This window comes from Camelina sativa, chromosome 3 (genome assembly GCF_030686135.1).
Source record: "Camelina sativa cultivar CO46 ecotype springtype chromosome 3, ASM3068613v1".
NCBI classification, from domain to species: domain Eukaryota; kingdom Viridiplantae; phylum Streptophyta; class Magnoliopsida; order Brassicales; family Brassicaceae; genus Camelina; species Camelina sativa.
Genome location: NC_141882.1, coordinates 24,165,847 through 24,172,500, shown reverse-complemented (window position 1 = coordinate 24,172,500; position 6,654 = coordinate 24,165,847). Strand labels below are relative to the sequence as shown.

General features: G+C 35.0%; 2 non-coding genes across 2 annotated transcripts; both read right to left on the bottom strand.

Annotated features, from left to right (window-relative positions):
- Nucleotides 1–1,374: 1,374 nt before the first annotated feature.
- On the bottom strand, nt 1,375–1,446 carry TRNAP-UGG (transfer RNA proline (anticodon UGG)). Its single transcript has one exon. It is a non-coding gene; the product is annotated as a tRNA-Pro (tRNA).
- A 2,009-nt stretch (nt 1,447–3,455) lies between these two features.
- TRNAP-UGG (transfer RNA proline (anticodon UGG)) lies at nt 3,456–3,527 on the bottom strand. Its single transcript has one exon. It is a non-coding gene; the product is annotated as a tRNA-Pro (tRNA).
- Nucleotides 3,528–6,654: the final 3,127 nt, after the last annotated feature.

Genomic DNA, 6,654 nt, shown 5'->3' with positions numbered 1-6,654 from the left:
CATATTGTTTTGGAAAAACTCAATGAAGCATTCTGAGAATCATATCACTAGAGCAAATCATTTATTGTTAAGCACTTAGTTTATACATTGCAGGTAACCATATGTATTTGGTCATATTGTGGTCTTGTGCTCTAAATTTACTTTACTTAATAACCTCATCTTGATAGGAGAATGCACTAAAGAACATCTTGTTCCATGATAGTTCTTACCTAGTATTTAAATCTCACATGCAAAAAGTCAACGGGGCATCTCGAGAATCGAACTCGGGACCTCTCGCACCCAAAGCGAGAATCATACCACAAGACAAAATGCCCTATTGCTAAGTACTATGGTTTAAACACTGATGGCCACCATTTGTATTTCGTCATATTGTGGTCTTGTGCTCTATGTTGACTTACCAAATCTTTATTATCATTGATTTGGAATGGCCATTTAACACATATTGTTTTGGAAAAAGTCAATGAAGCATTCTGAGAATCATATAACTAGAGCAAATCATTTATTGCTAAGCACTTAGTTTAAACATTGCAGGTAACCATATGTATTTGGTCATATTGTGGTCTTGTGCTCTAAGTTTACTTTTACTTAATAAGTTCATCTTGATAGGAGAATGCACTAAAGAACATGTTTTTCCATGATAGTTCTTACCTAGCATTTAAATCTCACATGCAAAAAGTCAACGGGGCATTTCGAGAATCGAACTTGGGACCTCTCGCACCAAAAGCGAGAATCATACCACAAGAGAAAATGCCCTATTTCTAAGTACTATGGTTTAAATATTGATGGCCACCATTTGTATTTCGTCATATTGTGGTCTTGTGCTCTATGTTGACTTACCAAATGTTTATATCCATTGATTTTGAATGGCCATTTAACACATACTGTTTTGGAAAAAGTCAATGAAGCATTCTGAGAATCATATCACTAGAGCAAATCATTTATTGCTAAGCACTTAGTTTAAACATTGCAGGTCACCAAATGTATTTGGTCATATTGTGGTCTTGTGCTCTAAGTTTACTTTTACTTAATAAGCTCATCTTGATAGGAGAGTGAACTAAAGAACATGTTGTTCCATGATAGTTCTTACCTAGTATTTAAATCTGACATGCACAAATTCAACGGGGCATCTCGAGAATCGAACTCGGGACCTCTCGCACCCAAAGCGAGAATCATACCACAAGACAAAATGCCCTATTGATAAGTACTATGGTTTAAACATTGGTGGCCACCATTTGTATTTCGTCATATTGTGGTCTTGTGCTCTATGTTCACCTTTACTTAATAAGTTAGTCTTGGTTGGAAAATGCACTAAAGAACATGTAGTTCCATGATAGTTCTTACCTAGTATTTAAATCTGATATCCAAAAAGTCAACGGGGCATTCCGAGAATCGAACTCGGGACCTCTCGCACCCAAAGCGAGAATCATACCACTAGACCAAATGCCCTCTTGCTGTAAAATTTAAGTTAAACATGAAAGATTACCATATTTGGTCATATTGTGTTCACTTGCTTTAATTTGGTCATCTTTGGCCATATTCTTTCATGTTGGTAATTTTTTTTTTGTTTGAAATACTGATTATAAATACTGACAAACTAGGCACCAAATGTTTATATCCATTAATTTGTAATGGCCATTTAACACTTATTGTTTTGGAAAAACTCAATGAAGCATTCTGAGAATCATATCACTAGAGCAAATCATTTATTGCTAAGCACTTAGTTTATACATTGCAGGTAACCATATGTATTTGGTTGTATTGTGGTCTTGTGCTCTAAGTTTACTTTTACTTAATAAGCTCATCTTGATAGGAGAATGCACTAAAGAACATGTTGTTCCATGATAGTTCTTACCTAGCATTTAAATCTCACATGCAAAAAGTCAACGGGGCATTACGAGAATCGAAGTCGGGACCTCTCGCACCAAAAGCGAGAATCATACCACAAGACAAAATGCCCTATTGCTAAGTACGATGGTTTAAACATTGATGGCCACCATTTTTATTTTGTCATATTGTGGTCTTGTGCTCTATGTTGACTTACCAAATGTTTATATCCATTGATTTGGAATGGCCATTTAACACTTATTGTTTTGGAAAAAGTCAATGAAGCATTCTGAGAATCATTTCACTAGAGCAAATCATTTATTGCTAAGCACTTAGTTTAAACATTGCAGGTAACCATATGTATTTGGTCATATTGTGGTCTTGTGCTCTAAGTTTACTTTTACTTAATAAGCTCATCTTGATAGGAGAATGCACTAAAGAACATATTGTTCCATGATAGTTCTTACCTAGTATTTAAATCTCACATGCAAAAAGTCAACAGGGCATCTCGAGAATCGAACTTGGGACCTCTCGCACCAAAAGCGAGAATCATACCACAAGACAAAATGCCCTATTTCTAAGTACTATGGTTTAAACATTGATGGCCACCATTTGTATTTCGTCATATTGTGGTCTTGTGCTCTATGTTGACTTACCAAATGTTTATTATCATTGATTTTGAATGGCCATTTAACACATATTGTTTTGGAAAAAGTCAATGAAGCATTCTGAGAATCATATCACTAGAGCAAATCATTTATTGCTAAACACTTAGTTTAAACATTGCAGGTAACCATATGTATTTGGTCATATTGTGGTCTTGTGCTCTAAGTTTACTTTTACTTAATAAGTTCATCTTGATAGGAGAATGCACTAAAGAACATGTTTTTCCATGATAGTTCTTACCTAGCATTTAAATCTCACATGCAAAAAGTCAACGGGCATTTCGAGAATCGAACTTGGGACCTCTCGCACCAAAAGCGAGAATCATACCACAAGACAAAATGCCCTATTTCTAAGTACTATGGTTTAAACATTGATGGCCACCATTTGTATTTCGTTATATTGTGGTCTTGTGCTCTATGTTGACTTACCAAATGTTTATATCCATTGATTTTGAATGGCCATTTAACACATATTGTTTTGGAAAAAGTCAATGAAGCATTCTGAGAATCATATCACTAGAGCAAATCATTTATTGCTAAGCACTTAGTTTAAACATTGCAGGTCACCAAATGTATTTGGTCATATTGTGGTCTTGTGCTCTAAGTTTACTTTTACTTAATAAGCTCATCTTGATAGGAGAGTGAACTAAAGAACATGTTGTTCCATGATAGTTCTTACCTAGTATTTAAATCTGACATGCACAAATTCAACGGGGCATCTCGAGAATCGAACTCGGGACCTCTCGCACCCAAAGCGAGAATCATACCACAAGACAAAATGCCCTATTGATAAGTACTATGTTTTAAACATTGGTGGCCACCATTTGTATTTCGTCATATTGTGGTCTTGTGCTCTATGTTCACCTTTACTTAATAAGTTAGTCTTGGTTGGAAAATGCACTAAAGAACATGTAGTTCCATGATAGTTCTTACCTAGTATTTAAATCTGATATCCAAAAAGTCAACGGGGCATTCCGAGAATCGAACTCGGGACCTCTCGCACCCAAAGCGAGAATCATACCACTAGACCAAATGCCCTCTTGCTGTAAAATTTAAGTTAAACATGAAAGATTACCATATTTGGTCATATTGTGTTCACTTGCTTTAATTTGGTCATCTTTGGCCATATTCTTTCATGTTGGTAATTTTTTTTTTGTTTGAAATACTGATTATAAATACTGACAAACTAGGCACCAAATGTTTATATCCATTAATTTGTAATGGCCATTTAACACTTATTGTTTTGGAAAAACTCAATGAGGCATTCTGAGAATCATATCACTAGAGCAAATCATTTATTGCTAAGCACTTAGTTTATACATTGCAGGTAACCATATGTATTTGGTTATATTGTGGTCTTGTGCTCTAAGTTTACTTTTACTTAATAAGCTCATCTTGATAGGAGAATGCACTAAAGAACATGTTGTTCCATGATAGTTCTTACCTAGCATTTAAATCTCACATGCAAAAAGTAACCGGGGCATTACGAGAATCGAAGTCGGGACCTCTCGCACCTAAAGCGAGAATGATACCACAAGACAAAATGCCCTATTGCTAAGTACGATGGTTTAAACATTGATGGCCACCATTTTTATTTTGTCATATTGTGGTCTTGTGCTCTATGTTGACTTACCAAATGTTTATATCCATTGATTTGGAATGGCCATTTAACACTTATTGTTTTGGAAAAAGTCAATGAAGCATTCTGAGAATCATTTCACTAGAGCAAATCATTTATTGCTAAGCACTTAGTTTAAACATTGCAGGTAACCATATGTATTTGGTCATATTGTGGTCTTGTGCTCTAAGTTTACTTTTACTTAATAAGCTCATCTTGATAGGAGAATGCACTAAAGAACATATTGTTCCATGATAGTTCTTACCTAGTATTTAAATCTCACATGCAAAAAGTCAACAGGGCATCTCGAGAATCGAACTCGGGACCTCTCGCACCCAAAGCGAGAATCATACCACAAGACAAAATGCCCTATTGCTAAGTACTATGGTTTAAACATTGATGGCCACCATATGTATTTGGTCATATTGTGGTCTTGTGCTCTATGTTGACCTTTACTTAATAAGTTAGTCTTGATAGGAAAATGCACTAAATAACATGTAGTTCCATGATAGTTCTTACCTAGTATTTAAATCTGATGTCCAAAAAGTCAACGGGGCATTCCGAAAATCAAACTCGGGACCTCTCGCACCCAAAGCGAGAATCATACCACTAGACCAAATGCCCTCTTGCTGTAAAATTTAAGTTAAACATGAAAGATTACCATATTTGGTCATATTGTGTTCACGTGCTTTAATTTGGTCATCTTTGGCCATATTCTTTCATGTTGGTAATTTTTTTTTTTTGAAATACTGATTATAAATACTGACAAACTAGTCACCAAATGTTTATATCCATTAATTTGTAATGGCCATTTAACACATATTGTTTTGGAAAAATTCAATGAAGCATTCTGAGAATCATATCACTAGAGCATATCATTTATTGCTAAGCACTTAGTTTATACATTGGAGGTAACCATATGTATTTGGTCATATTGTGGTCTTGTGCTCTATGTTTACTTTTACTTAATAAGCTCATCTTGATAGGAGAATGCACTAAAGAACATATTGTTCCATGATAGTTCTTACCTAGTATTTAAATCTCACATGCAAAAAGTCAACAGGGCATCTCGAGAATCAAACTCGGGACCTCTCGCACCCAAAGCGAGAATCATACCACAAGACAAAATGCCCTATTGCTAAGTACTATGGTTTAAACTTTGATGGCCACCATATGTATTTGGTCATATTGTGGTCTTGTGCTCTATGTTGACCTTTACTTAATAAGTTAGTCTTGATAGGAAAATGCACTAAATAACATGTAGTTCCATGATAGTTCTTACCTAGTATTTAAATCTGATGTCCAAAAAGTCAACGGGGCATTCCGAAAATCAAACTCGGGACCTCTCGCACCCAAAGCGAGAATCATACCACTAGACCAAATGCCCTCTTGCTGTAAAATTTAAGTTAAACATGAAAGATTACCATATTTGGTCATATTGTGTTCACTTGCTTTAATTTGGTCATCTTTGGCCATATTCTTTCATGTTGGTAATTTTTTTTTGTTTGAAATACTGATTATAAATACTGACAAACTAGGCACCAAATGTTTATATCCATTAATTTGTAATGGCCATTCAACACATATTGTTTTGGAAAAACTCAATGAAGCATTCTGAGAATCATATCACTAGAGCAAATCATTTATTGCTAAGCACTTAGTTTATACATTGCAGGTAACCATATGTATTTGGTCATATTGTGGTCTTGTGCTCTAAATTTACTTTTACTTAATAACCTCATCTTGATAGGAGAATGCACTAAAGAACATGTTGTTCCATGATAGTTCTTACCTAGTATTTAAATCTCACATGCAAAAAGTCAACGGGGCATCTCGAGAATCGAACTCGGGACCTCTCGCACCCAAAGCGAGAATCATACCACAAGACAAAATGCCCTATTGCTAAGTACTATGGTTTAAACATTGATGGCCACCAAATGTATTTGGTCATATTGTGGTCTTGTGCTCTATGTTGACCTTTACTCAATAAGTTAGTCTTGGTAGGAAAATGCACTAAAGAACATGTAGTTCCATGATAGTTCTTACCTAGTATTTAAATCTGATATCCAAAAAGTCAACGGGGCATTCCGAGAATCGAACTCGGGACCTCTCGCACCCAAAGCGAGAATCATACCACTAGACCAAATGCCCTCTTGCTGTAAAATTTAAGTTAAACATGAAAGATTACCATATTTGGTCATATTGTGTTCACGTGCTTTAATTTGGTCATCTTTGGCCATATTCTTTCATGTTGGTAATTTTTTTTTTTTGAAATACTGATTATAAATACTGACAAACTAGTCACCAAATGTTTATATCCATTAATTTGTAATGGCCATTTAACACATATTGTTTTGGAAAAATTCAATGAAGCATTCTGAGAATCATATCACTAGAGCATATCATTTATTGCTAAGCACTTAGTTTATACATTGGAGGTAACCATATGTATTTGGTCATATTGTGGTCTTGTGCTCTATGTTTACTTTTACTTAATAAGCTCATCTTGATAGGAGAATGCACTAAAGAACATGTTGTTCCATGATA